Genomic DNA, 12,865 nt, shown 5'->3' with positions numbered 1-12,865 from the left:
CAGCGACAATTTGAGGCCGAGTCTCTCCGCCCTCTTTTTTCACACTCTTAATCAAATTAAAAGCTTAGGATCAACATGATTGGATTATCACTGATACACGGACAATTCCTTTTTACTTTTGAAGAGCGGGAAATAATAGCTCAATTCCAGCGCATCGCATGCGATGGATTAACTTGCTATTGTCCAGTCGTACTGGTTTGAAGAGCTGATTTTCGTCTGTCCTACTATTAGGACTTGTTTACACAAATCCGGCCGATTGTCTCTCGTTAAACGTAGCTTTAGGACGGCGGCGCGGGATTCCATAGAAAGCGACGACATGTCATGTGCGGGTGTCGGCGATGGTGAAGCTTTGATCGTAAAGAGGCCAGAAGTATTCCGCCAGGCTGTCGAGCGCTAACGCGCACGCAAGCTACACGAGGGGAAGCACCACAACGGAACTGAAACACACCGAGGCTGAGGCTGAATCATTGTTTCGGTGATCGGGAAGCGTAATGCCTCCTCTTCCGGGACTGACTGCGTGTTCACCTTGGCAGCCTCAACGGTTCAGCGGGCACAAGGATGTGCTTAACAAATGGGGAGGACGGCGGGCCCAAGTTGCGGGCGGTCACGGCCTCGTGCTAAGTGATCTGTATTCCCTGTGAATCCGCCGCGCCTTAACCCTGTGAAATTAAGGACACTCGCCGAAAACCCGCCTCTGACCTCCGACGTAATGCAAAATTCAAAAAGCGCCACGCATCAGTGTCCGTGTGATATGTAAGGGAGGAGAGGGAGGGTGGGGGACCAAAGTGCTGTTAGAAAATGTCTCCGAATGTTGTTGCGGAATTCCGATGAAGCTGAAGCTAAGATTCTCAAAAGGTGGTCCTTGGGCCCCTGGTGGTCCCTAAACTGTCATTTCAGGGTCTGTGAGATACTTTGCAATTAACTATATCAAATGTGTGTGTGTGGGGGGGGGTTGGGGGGCGTCCATACCAAGTTATGGCAATATGCCGATGTAATCAAGAAAATTTTGATTAGTGAAACTGATTAGCAACTGGCAAGTAGCTAAGATATCTCTTAATTGGAGCATTTGACCGTGAAAATTGGGAACTATTATAAAATATAAAGAAAGAAATGTAGAAGAGGAATTACAACAAAGGTAAAAATTCTCTACAGTGAAAATTTGGATGCCGTACTTTATAAAAACTCACCAGAATGGGAGGAACATTTTGGATCGCTCATGAAACGTAGAAGAAGGCGGTAAATATGTCGAATACTTAGTCAAGTCAACAGTATTTATAGAGCACTTTCAAACAGCCATCGCTGCATACAAAGTGCTGTACCCCAGAATTGAGCCCTGTGGAACACCACATGACAGGGGGGAGCAGTGCGTGACTCAGAGCAGCAATAAATTGAAGAATTTTTTTTACTGTGACCTATGTTGAAGTGCGTTGAGGAGCTTCATGTTGTGCTACTCCAATTTTATGGCTTCTGTGGATTATTAAGAAGCTATTTTTTGCCATTTCTCAGTTTTCCACTAAATATGCCAGGGCTGAATCCCCAACACTATTGTCTAAAAAAACTGAAAATGTTTAAAAAATGCAGATGGGAACACTTGCAGCTGGGAAATACAAAACACCACCAAGAACTGCACGCCAAGAACAATGAACGTGAACAGAGTCGGATTGCCCGATTCGTAGTCGCGTGTTGCGTCTATTGGTAACCGCAGCGCATAAATAACTGCCGGTGCCCCCGCGGAAAGACGGTTAAGCATTTCAAGAACAGAAGATTGGCAGGTGAAAGTGAGGCTTGCAGGCTGACCCGCGCACGAGACCTCCTCGTCGGCGACTCATAATCACTACTCTGAGGGAGTCACGTGAGCTGCTAAAAGGATGCCAAAGTCATTATGGGAGTGCTTCAAAGTCCACTTAAAGAACACTTTATAGCCTATTACCTTCACTGTATTTACAGGACACCTGCGGGCAGCTTTTTGGGTTTCGTAATACGTTTGCTGGTGGCGTGGCAGGTGTCCGTGTGCTGTGGTAAAAGTACCCCAGGGATGACTGAACAGAGCAAGGGGGGGGAAAAAAATGCTAATGCTAGAGAGGAGAATAGCGTACACTTACAATACCACGGCTTCACAACAGGTCTCACTCAAGAACCACAATTTCCGGGGGTCATTAGGGTAGATTTTAGATTTTTCATTTAAGATATTGAGGAGTAGGTATAATAAAAACGAGAGTCGACCTTTTCTTCCTCTACTTTAGCTTCCGAGTTGAAGTCAACGTAGCGCAATACGTGATAGACCAAGACGAAACGGTATCTCCAAAGCGATGTGGAGTGAACCGAGGCGGACCCACAACAGAAACAGAAGAAGAAAAATCCTGCGAATAATTTGAACCCGGTAGCACTCAAGTGACGAAGTGAAAAACGAGAGCGGAGATTGTGCGGCCCGCCGATGTAGCATTAGCATTTTAGCCGCTAATGAACCTTGCAGCCGCCAAAGCTGTAGTTCGCGGTGTTATCTTTAGTCTTGTACTTGTAAACATTGATTAAAAAAGGTTTTCAGAATTTTCTCTGTTGGTTATCTTTTTTTTTATCGTTCTGTTTTAAAAATGAACTTAATGGTCATAAAATGTTGAAGTACAATATGGTTCCCTTATTTGTCAGGAAAAAAAATGCTTAAGATTAGCAATTTGAAAACAACACCGAATTACTTTGCTTGTTTTTACAAACCGCGCGCATCCCACCCAGAGCCCAGCCGCTCAGAATCCCTCTACGATGTCATAATGAACACGGTACGTCCTCACAGAACCTATAATGTCGCCTTTTTTTTAATTCATTTGTGTGGTGGCATTAAAACGCTGCTCATTCATCATGTATAACATGACCTGGTAGCCTGGCAGGATACAGCTCGGATCACTGGAGACAGCCTGCGGCCCCCGAGGGTCAACGGCATCCGTGCCATCGCATCGGCGTGACGTGACGTGGAGCAATGGAGGGAAAATAAAAGAGGAAGCTTGGCGAATGGCGTCATCGCCGAGGCCTTTTGGAGCTGCTCATTTATTTATTTTCAGTTTTTACCGCATCCATGAGATCTGATCATGCCACATACGGTGCCGGTACATGGTGCCGACTCCCAAAACATTCTCCAATTTGTGAGTTTCAATCCATGTCGAACAATCAAAGCCAATTAAAGATCATTGCCAAGTCATTTCCCGACAATTAAGCCTTTCCTGCCCTGTTTGAGTCCAACGCGGTGCGTAAATGTCTCGCCAACAAAGAATTACAATCAATTAGAAACACGGAAACGCCTTTGATTCCCGCAATGCCGAGCTATTTCCACTGACATTTTGTACTTATTATAGTCCCCGAATAACATTTGATGATATGTCGGGGTTGGGGCGGGGGGGGGGGGGGGGGGCGTTGGAATATTAAACATGGGAATGTGTTGAATTTACAGTACAGTAACTCTTTTATTGTGGGTCTTACGTTCCAGAGATGAAAATTTGCAAAGTAATGACCGTGTAATTCATTCATGATTTGCATATTGATACACAATATAGTTACAAAATCTGCATGTGACGTGCAGGTATGAAGTGAAACATCCCGCAAAATGAAATTCCATATGTACAATGTTAAAAAAAAAAAACACGATATATTGCGAGCAAAAAATATATTTATATTTATATTTATATATATATATATATATATATATATATATATATATATATACAATATCAACCGTGATATGGCGAGGGCTGACCGCATTTAAACCGTGTAAAATACGAAAGAAAATATATAATTAATATATAATAAAGAATAAATACGACAAAAGTTACATTGAATGGAAGCGGACTGTAATTCCGCTGAAGTAAACCAAATTGAATGATTACATCTTAATATATTGTCGTATCCCATGTATAGAGAAAGGTATCAGTGTCTTGTATTGTTGATTGACACGCAGTGGAATTTGTGTTTACTTTTCCAATATTACATGGGAAGAGGACAATGAAAAAAAAAAGTGCATAATAAATGGCAATTGCAATATTGAGGGGGAAGGGGTGGGGGGGGGACATTGCAATGAGATTCATTCATTCATTCATCTTCCGAGCCGCTTGATCCCCACTAGGGTCGCGGGGGGTGCTGGAGCCTATCCCAGCCGTCTTTGGGCAGTAGGCGGGGGATACCCTGAATCGGTTGCCAGCCAATCGCAGGGCACACAGAGACGAACAACCATCCACGCCCATATTCAAACCTAGGGACAATTTAGAACGTCCAATCAGCCTGCCACGCATGTTTTTGGAATGTGGGAGGAAACCGGAGCACCCGGAGAAAACCCACGCAGGCCCGGGGAGGACATGCAAACTCCACACAGGGAGGCCGGAGCTGGAATCGAACCCGGTACCTCTGCACTGTGAAGCCGACGTGCCAACCACTGGACTACCGGGCCGCTTTTGCAATGAGATGCTTTTTCCAAATTGTTGTAAGTGAAGGTAGCACTGCTTGTAATTTGTGTTCCATTTTTTTTTTTAAAAAGGCCCCCGATGTCACTGAAGCGGGTACAAGTGTCCGCCTCACCATGGCGGCTTGTCCTCTAAAGCGAACTTGCTGACATTGTTGAAGGGATGAGAGTGCACTAAACGTGCGTCTCACTTGACTCTTTTCACATCACTGTAAACAAATGAACAATGCCCCCCCCCCTCCCCATTGAGATTGCTATATCCATTTGCACTGTGGGAGCCCGGGTATGCACAGTGAGATAGGCATCCTCCACTTTTTCCCACATGTAATAATCGGCCGGCCAACTGTAGTGCGAGATATCGGCCTCGCTGTCCGCGCGCTGATAGAGCCGTGCGGCGGTAATAAGAAATCACCCAGAGTGTGTCACGGCTAGATAAGTCAACGTGTTTGTGTGTCTACAAGATATATATATATATATATATATATTATATATATATATTTTTTTTTTTACGCCGAACAGGTAGCAGGCAGCCCACATCTAATTGACTGTGCGGCCGCAGTTTCCACTCTCACAGTGGATGAGGGGCTTACGGGGCGGCCGGGGTAAAGCAGAAGATTAGCGCCGACGTCTCTGCCACATCAATTAGAACCCGCGGCCGGCGCCGGGGGCGGGGACAAATCGCCGCCGCTGTCTCTTCGAGGCCGTCCGGAGCAAAAACCGGCTGCGTCGGAGGTCACGCTCGGGAGGAAGCGGGCCGGCCCAGAGGCCCTCCCGGCGCGCCGCCGCTCCTGTGGGCTGGTGGTCCAGACCCCCCCCCCCATCCCCCCTGTGGAGGGAGGTGCCACAGAGAGTTTCACGACAAATGGCCAGATGTGCCCGAACGTGGTTCGGCGCGGTAGGGGCCACGCTGGGTTAGGAGCACTCTGCCCTTGTCCTCGGTTTTCAGACTGCTTCATTGAGCTGTCACCTTACTACATCTCGAGGGTTTCATGGAACGGATGTTTTTACATCGCCGTGCGGTTCAAAGTTTCATTTATACGTGCCGCGTATGGCGAGCGTGAGTTGAATACAATTGTACCTTGATTGGTGTCATTTCAATGACTTGCATAGCCAGCAAATACCGTATATACAAATACTTCTTTCTACCTACATTCTTGCTGCTGGAGGCTGTAAATTTCCCCAGTGTGGGACAAATAAAGGATATCTTATCTTATCTTATCTTATCCCTTATTGAAATGAATTGCCATGCCGCTAATCCGTTCCAGCCTCCATAAAAATAGCGCCATTTTTGTCCCGTTTTCAATCAAGAAAAACATCATTCTATACGAATCAAGTGTAGGGGTTGCCTATTGTGGGAAAGTCATCATCACAAGTACTTAAATGACATACGTGGCACGTGCATGCTGAAAGTGCATTCAGCACAATTAGCTTGAATATGAGTTTTTTTATGATCGTGACAAACCAAAATCAAAACCATGATTACATTTCGATGAATTGCCTGGGATAGCTGAAGAGTGACCATATGTTTATTTCTTCTGAGCCGCTTGATTGTCATTCGGGTCGCGGGGGGGTGCTGGAGCCTATCCCAGCTGTCTTCGGGCAGTAGGCGGGGGACACCCTGAATCGGTTGCCAGCCAATCGCAGGGCACACAGAGACAAACAACCATCCACGCCCATATTCAAACCTAGGGACAATTTAGAACGTCCAATCAGCCTGCCACGCATGTTTTTGGAATGTGGGAGGAAACCGGAGCACCCGGAGAAAACCCACGCAGGCCCGGGGAGAGCATGCAAACTCCACACAGGGAGGCCGGAGCTGGAATCGAACCCGGTACCTCTGCACTGTGAAGCCGACGTGCTAACCACTGGACTACCGGGCCGCCCCATGTTTATTTCATGATTGAAATCCTATTTGAAAGCTTCACGACATGCCAGACTTTTATTCACCTTTGCTTTACCTCTTACAAACACTTCCTATTCTCTTAAACACGTTTTGCGCTCTTAAAGGGAAATTCATACTATCCACTAAACTCAAATCAATCACAAAAAAACGCACGGCCGTGCCTCCGTGCGAGCTAACGTGAGCAGCACACAAATGCGTGTCATGTCGTGTGGGCCACCGGGCCAGAGCGGCATGAGGCCATCACAGACAGTTAGTGAGCCTCTCTGCCTCCCCCCGGTGCTGCTGAACCGGACAGATACATCCAGATCTGACTCCTTCCCAGCGGGGGGCCGACATCAGGCATTAAGTGTTGTAGACTCCGATAGCCCCAACACCTCCGTGTTGGACTTGAACTCTTAACATGATCCCTTCATGAGTGCACAAATGTTCACAGACCGCCAAATTCTATTTTGTGATCACGTCTGCCAAGCACAAAGCAAAATGTTATGTTTTTATCTCTTAGTTTGCCCCCCTTTTTTTTAAACTTCTTTATGTTCAGTTTGATGTCAAGCAATAGCCACTAATATAGACAACAAAGAATTTACTGTTGGGGTTTTCCTAGATCTAAAAAAAAGCTTTTGACACAATAGATCACAGTATATTATTGAAAAAACTAGAAAGATATGACATTAGAGGTGTAGCTTATAAATGGATAAAAAGTTATTTAGAAAACAGATATCAGTACGTGCAACTCAACAATAAAAAAAACGAATCAACTGAAAATCACTCACGGAGTTCCTCAGGGGTCAGTGCTTGGTCCAAAACTATTCATCTTATATATAAATGATATCTGCAAGGTCTCAAAACTATTTAAATGTGTCCTATTTGCTGATGATATAAATGCGAAGTGGTCCGCTAGTTCAGAAATACTAATTGAAAAAAAAAAAATCACCCATACATAGTTACATATCTTGATCATCTAGCTACGGCGTTTTGCATTTTGGGTTTGTTTTTATCCACAGAACGAGCGGACTTTTCTCAGTCAAACTTGCATGTTTTGGTTAAATACAAAACGATGACCCAAAAAATAAAATAAAATAAAAAATAAAACCAACTCATCAGGTCACTCTTAAGTCAAGGTTTTCACCGCATTGAAAATTATCAAATTGTTCATCTCATTAATGAGCTCTCGGGGGACAACAAATAATTCTAGTCGAAAGCAACAGGAATGAAAAGAGGATGAAATTGCGGAGACTCTCGTTTGGAGTCTCATGAAATTTCCATCAGGCTCCTCCTGCGTGGAGCCGAGTGAGAGCGGCAATAAATTGCACAGTGACTAAATGAAACGAGGTAGGAGGCTCCTGCTCGGCACCAATTAGCCCTTAGACGCAGCCGTTCAGATGGCCGCGTGTCCGCTTATATCAGGGCTCCTCCGGTCCGCTGCGGATCCGTCACACAAACACACACGCATGCGTCCAGCGCGACGTTTTTGAGGACAACAAAGTACAGTTTGACTGCCCGGGCCAATCACAAGAATGCCACCACTTCCTGCCTTTCATGCTAGCATGCCGTTTTCTAATCAATTATTCATCAAAGTCCTGTTTTGAAAGTCCAACTCAAAGGCACGTCTGTCACACTGAAGTGTTTTTTTTTTTTTTGGTCGCTTGGTCACCTTTTTCCTGCTTTCATTTATGATGCTCTTATGTGTTTGTGATGAGGTGCTATTATGTGCATCTTTATGCAGCGGGAGATGATTGATAATGCGATAAAGGACACGCATCGTGAGCGTGACTTACTACAGTTTAGGTGGGTGGCGGCATAGAGGATTTTTTTTTCTTCCTCTAAACAGGCGTTAAAAAGATCTTGAAACACACAACTACATTTAAGTATGTTCACATAATTTGATGTATATATTGACATGTCATCACTTCAAACGCTCTACTTTGTAGAGTGAATTTGCTCTTTTGCAGATTTGAAAACAGCTTCCGGGTTCACATCAAGCCAGATGTGTTTCCATTTTTTTTTCTCTACTTGGTAAATGAAGTGATCATTTAGAAACTGCGTTTTATATTTCCTTTGGTAGTCTCCGTGTGACCTGAAAATTGGTCTGATGAACTGAAACCTTTGTGTGTGATAAATATGCAAAGAACACAGAAATCAGGAAGTGGGCAAATACTTTTTTTCCACAGCACTGTACACTAGTGACACAAATACATGTCAACAATTCAACCTCCTGCATGAGTATTAGTTGTTCTTTGCAGATGATAAAGAAGATATACCGACCGGCAACTATCGTGACAGTGATCACGTGTTGCACCGCCTGTTATTCCGTACCGCTTGATCCTCACTAGGGTCGCGGGGGGTGCTGGAGCCCATCCCAGCCGTCTCCGGGCAGTAGGCGGGGGACACCCTGAATCGGTTGCCAGCCAATCGCAGGGCACACATAGACGAACAACCATCCACGCTCACACCCACCTAGGGACAATTTAGAGTGTTCAATCAGCCTGCCATGCATATTTTTGGAATGTGGGAGGAAACCGGAGCACCCGGAGAAAACCCACTCAGGCCCGGGGAGAACATGCAAACTCCACACAGGGAGGCCGGAGCTGGAATCGAACCCGGTACCTCTGCGCCTGTTATTTTATTTTATTTAAAGTGTTTTTAAGCAACATAGATGCTATTTGTTAGCCTGCCTATGTCTATATTGTTTCCCATTGGGTGTTAGCATTAAGCTAGCAGACTCTGAAAAAAGTCATGGTCACGATTATTATTATTATTATTATTTTAAAATACACTCTTAAGTCTTTCTTCTCCGCTCAGCTTGACAGAAAACGTCAATGATGCAGGCGAAGCGAAACACTTGAAATCATTATTGGACCACCGCGACGAGGTGGAATCTGCTTCACATTCCCACCACTGATTTGAATGGAAAATGCAATCGATACACCTCGATTCAGCGGTTCGAACAAAATTCATCCATTGTTCGGATGGGGGGCGAAACTCCCAACACCTCCACGCACCTTTTATTGGGAGACAAATTGAAGCGTGGGCCGAGAGCGGGCCGGGTGGCCAACGCGGGGAATCTATTTAGCCATCCCATTCCAGGGCGGAGGGGCCAGTGGATCCCTTCAAAGGCGGCGGCAACAATGTGAGTGACATCGGGTCACGCAGGCTCCTCACAGCCACCTGGCTGATAGAATTGTCCTGTGGGGAAGGGAGAAGAGACGTGTGAAGCACTGCCTTTTTGCCACGGCCATATCTGATGATTGATGGCTGCGCGGCCAGTGTGAATCTGCCCTTTTTAAATAATTTATGTCGCCTATCGCTATGGACAAGTACTTTATAGCGGGGTTGTTATTTTTTCCGTTGACTGCAGAGATCAATACTTTAAAGACATGACATAGGCCACTAATGAAGTACTTAAATGGCTCTCTGGAGTGCAACGCATAGCGGTGTTTACTCCGAGTAAAACGTGAAAACGGGTTTATTGCTCTTCTTTGTGAACTTGGATTTTATTGGACACATAAAAACAAGTTGCGGGATACGGTGGAAACGATATGGCATTTCAACATCCCAAACTGGCAGAAATATGGAAGAATTTTAAAAATGTTCACGCACAATTTATATTTGTGCATTAAAAAATATGCAAAGTACGCTGTTGGATATAATTTAGTACAACACTTGATGAAACGCCACATAAAATGTGGCTGAAAAACAACTTAAGGTTCTGCTTTTTTAACATCTGAAATGACTGTCTTGTTGGAATACAAATAAAATACCAAATAACTTGACAGTAAAAATGAGAAAATGTAACGGAATGAAATGTAATACGCACAAATCGCAAAAATTTGCAGCACCATGTATTTATCCCCCCCCCACCCGCTTAAAACGTGACAAATTAGCTCGACAACGCTGTTTGAATTCCTATTAAAGTTGATTAATTCTCATCATTAGTTGATCACACAACAGCCCATAAAATACACCAAATTGATTTCTTTACTGTGATTAATTCGCGAAACACTTTGAATTCGCTTCAATAAATCAATTTGTGATTCAATTACATGATCGTGTTTAAATACAGAGCTAATAGTGTGCATAAAGTAGTGGAGCGCCGGCGATCGTGTATCATTTGGTCGGGCCGAAGACAAGGAACAGAGGCTCGGTCCTTAAATGATGAGCCAGAGACAATTCTGCTTCCCCATCATGTTATAGAATCTTATATTTTAAAAAAAAATTCATGTACTGTAACTCGGGATGAATTGAGGCACATCCATCCATCCATCCATCATCTACCGCTTATCCGGGGCCGGGTCGCGGGGCCAACAGCTTTAGCAGGGAAGCCCAGACTTCCCTCTCCCTAGCTACTTCTTCCAGCTCTCCCCGGGGGATCCCGAGACGTTCCCAGGCCAGCTGGGTGACATAGTCTCTCCAGCGTGTCCTGGGTCTTCCCCGGGGTCTCCTCCCGGTGGGACATGCCCGGAACACCTCACCGGGGAGGCGCTCAGGAGGCATCCGAATCAGATGCCCAAGCCACCTCATCTGGCTCCTCTCGATGTGGAGGAGGAGCGGCTCGACTCTGAGCCCCTCCCGGATAGCCAAAGTCACACAGATGAAAGCTCTTCCCTTGCTGGATGCAACAGCTGAAAATACTCGATGAAGACTATGGAAGTCGTTTAAGTTGAAACACTCTCAACTCAACATGTTTCGTCCAGTTTAGCACCGGGAAAAGACCTTGGAAAGTCCAGTCTGAACAAGATCGCTATGAAAGAGCGCTCAACCCCTCCTTGTAGCTCGACAAGACTGTGGCGCCGCCGTCCTCAACCGGCGATTGTGCCGATCGGTCGACCAAATCATCGCAAAGAATTCCACCTCTGCCATCGTTAGCTTAGATGTAGCCGTATGAGCTTCGTAATCCGTGACGGCTTCCGTTTTTGTTTGACCCGCTTCCGATGTTTGACGCATTCTAAAAAAATATCATTTTGAAAAATGAAAATCTTTTGAACAATTTACACGTACTAACAGAGATTTTTCCCCCACTGTTAAATTCGCCAAGAGTAAATTAGCATTAAATTAGCAGTAAATTAGCATTAATTGGGGCGGCCCGGTAGTCCAGTGGTTAGCACGTGGGCTTCACAGTGCAGAGGTACCGGGTTCGATTCCAGCTCCGGCCTCCCTGTGTGGAGTTTGCATGTTCTCCCCGGGCCTGCGTGGGTTTTCTCCGGGTGCTCCGGTTTCCTCCCACATTCCAAAAACATGCGTGGCAGGCTGATTGAACACTCTAAATTGTCCCTAGGTGTGGGTGTGAGCGTGGATGGTTGTTTGTCTCTGTGTGCCCTGCGATTGGCTGGCAACCGATTCAGGGTGTCCCCCGCCTACTGCCCGGAGACAGCTGGGATAGGCTCCAGCACCCCCCGCGACCCTAGTGAGGATCAAGCGGCTCGGAAGATGAATGAATGAATGAATGAATTAGCATTAATTGCTAAATTAGCAAGCGGCATCCGCTAGCTGTTTCCCCAAAGTGGGATTGAATGAAACGCGCTGTAATGGAGCTGGCTCTCGGGGAGAGCGAGACGTTTATGAGTGGACGGGGGTACGGCGGCTGCCCCCCCCCCCCCCCTCTGAGAGATAGAAATGTATGCCGTACACCCCGCTGATTGTTGAGAAGGTAAAGAACCAATGGCGGCATGTTGGGGAGGTTTAATTTAAAGTGTGTTTCTCACTAGGCTGCTCACAACACTTAATTAAACGGCGCCGTTTTGGCAATGACAAATGCCGCCGCGCCGGCGGAAGCTGGCCCGCCGTGACTGAGCGGCTTTTGTAATTTCTCTCATGTGCGGCGATGGCCACATCCAGGTCACAAACTGTAGAATTAAAGGAACTAAACAAGATTTCGACGCGGGGGAATGGAGGCTGGGGGAAAAGCGGGTGGATGGGCGGACGGGTGGGTGGGTGGAGTCATTTCTTTTGTCTGCAATCAGTCTACATTTTCTTCCTCCTCATTTTTTTTTTTTTGGCTCGTAGATTTATGAGCGTCTGCGCCTGTGGTTTTCTACCCTCATTGCCTTTCACACTGACTTTTCCTTAGGCACTTGTCCGCTTGATGGAGGCTTCAACATTTTACCGAAGAAATCATGAATAAAACGAATAGCGGGGGCCACCTGTGCTGAATATTACGACTTCATAACAGAAGTGATCTTTGCATGACTATTGAGTTGTTTCCAGCAAAGGGGCCAGTGAGTGCATGTGCAAAATATGAGGCGGGGGGGTGGGGGTGGGGGGGGTCTTTGGCACAAAAGCGCGAAGGCTCGGACCAGTCAAGAAAGTGACAGGCAGTGACTAATAGCTTTGTTTCAGGGGAAGAAATCCAATTCATGCCAAACATGCCTTATTTTGTTTCTGTAATGGTGTGGCCGGCGCGCATTTCATGAGATCCGCTTAAAAGTAGAAGCCGAGGGTCGCTCGCGTCCGCTACCGAGCCTTACCTGATGCTCTTATGAAGGTGCACAACTCTGTTATACTACCAGGAAATAACCGCACAAGAT

Source organism: Hippocampus zosterae, chromosome 12 (genome assembly GCF_025434085.1).
Source record: "Hippocampus zosterae strain Florida chromosome 12, ASM2543408v3, whole genome shotgun sequence".
NCBI classification, from domain to species: domain Eukaryota; kingdom Metazoa; phylum Chordata; class Actinopteri; order Syngnathiformes; family Syngnathidae; genus Hippocampus; species Hippocampus zosterae.
This window is presented reverse-complemented; position numbering follows the sequence as displayed.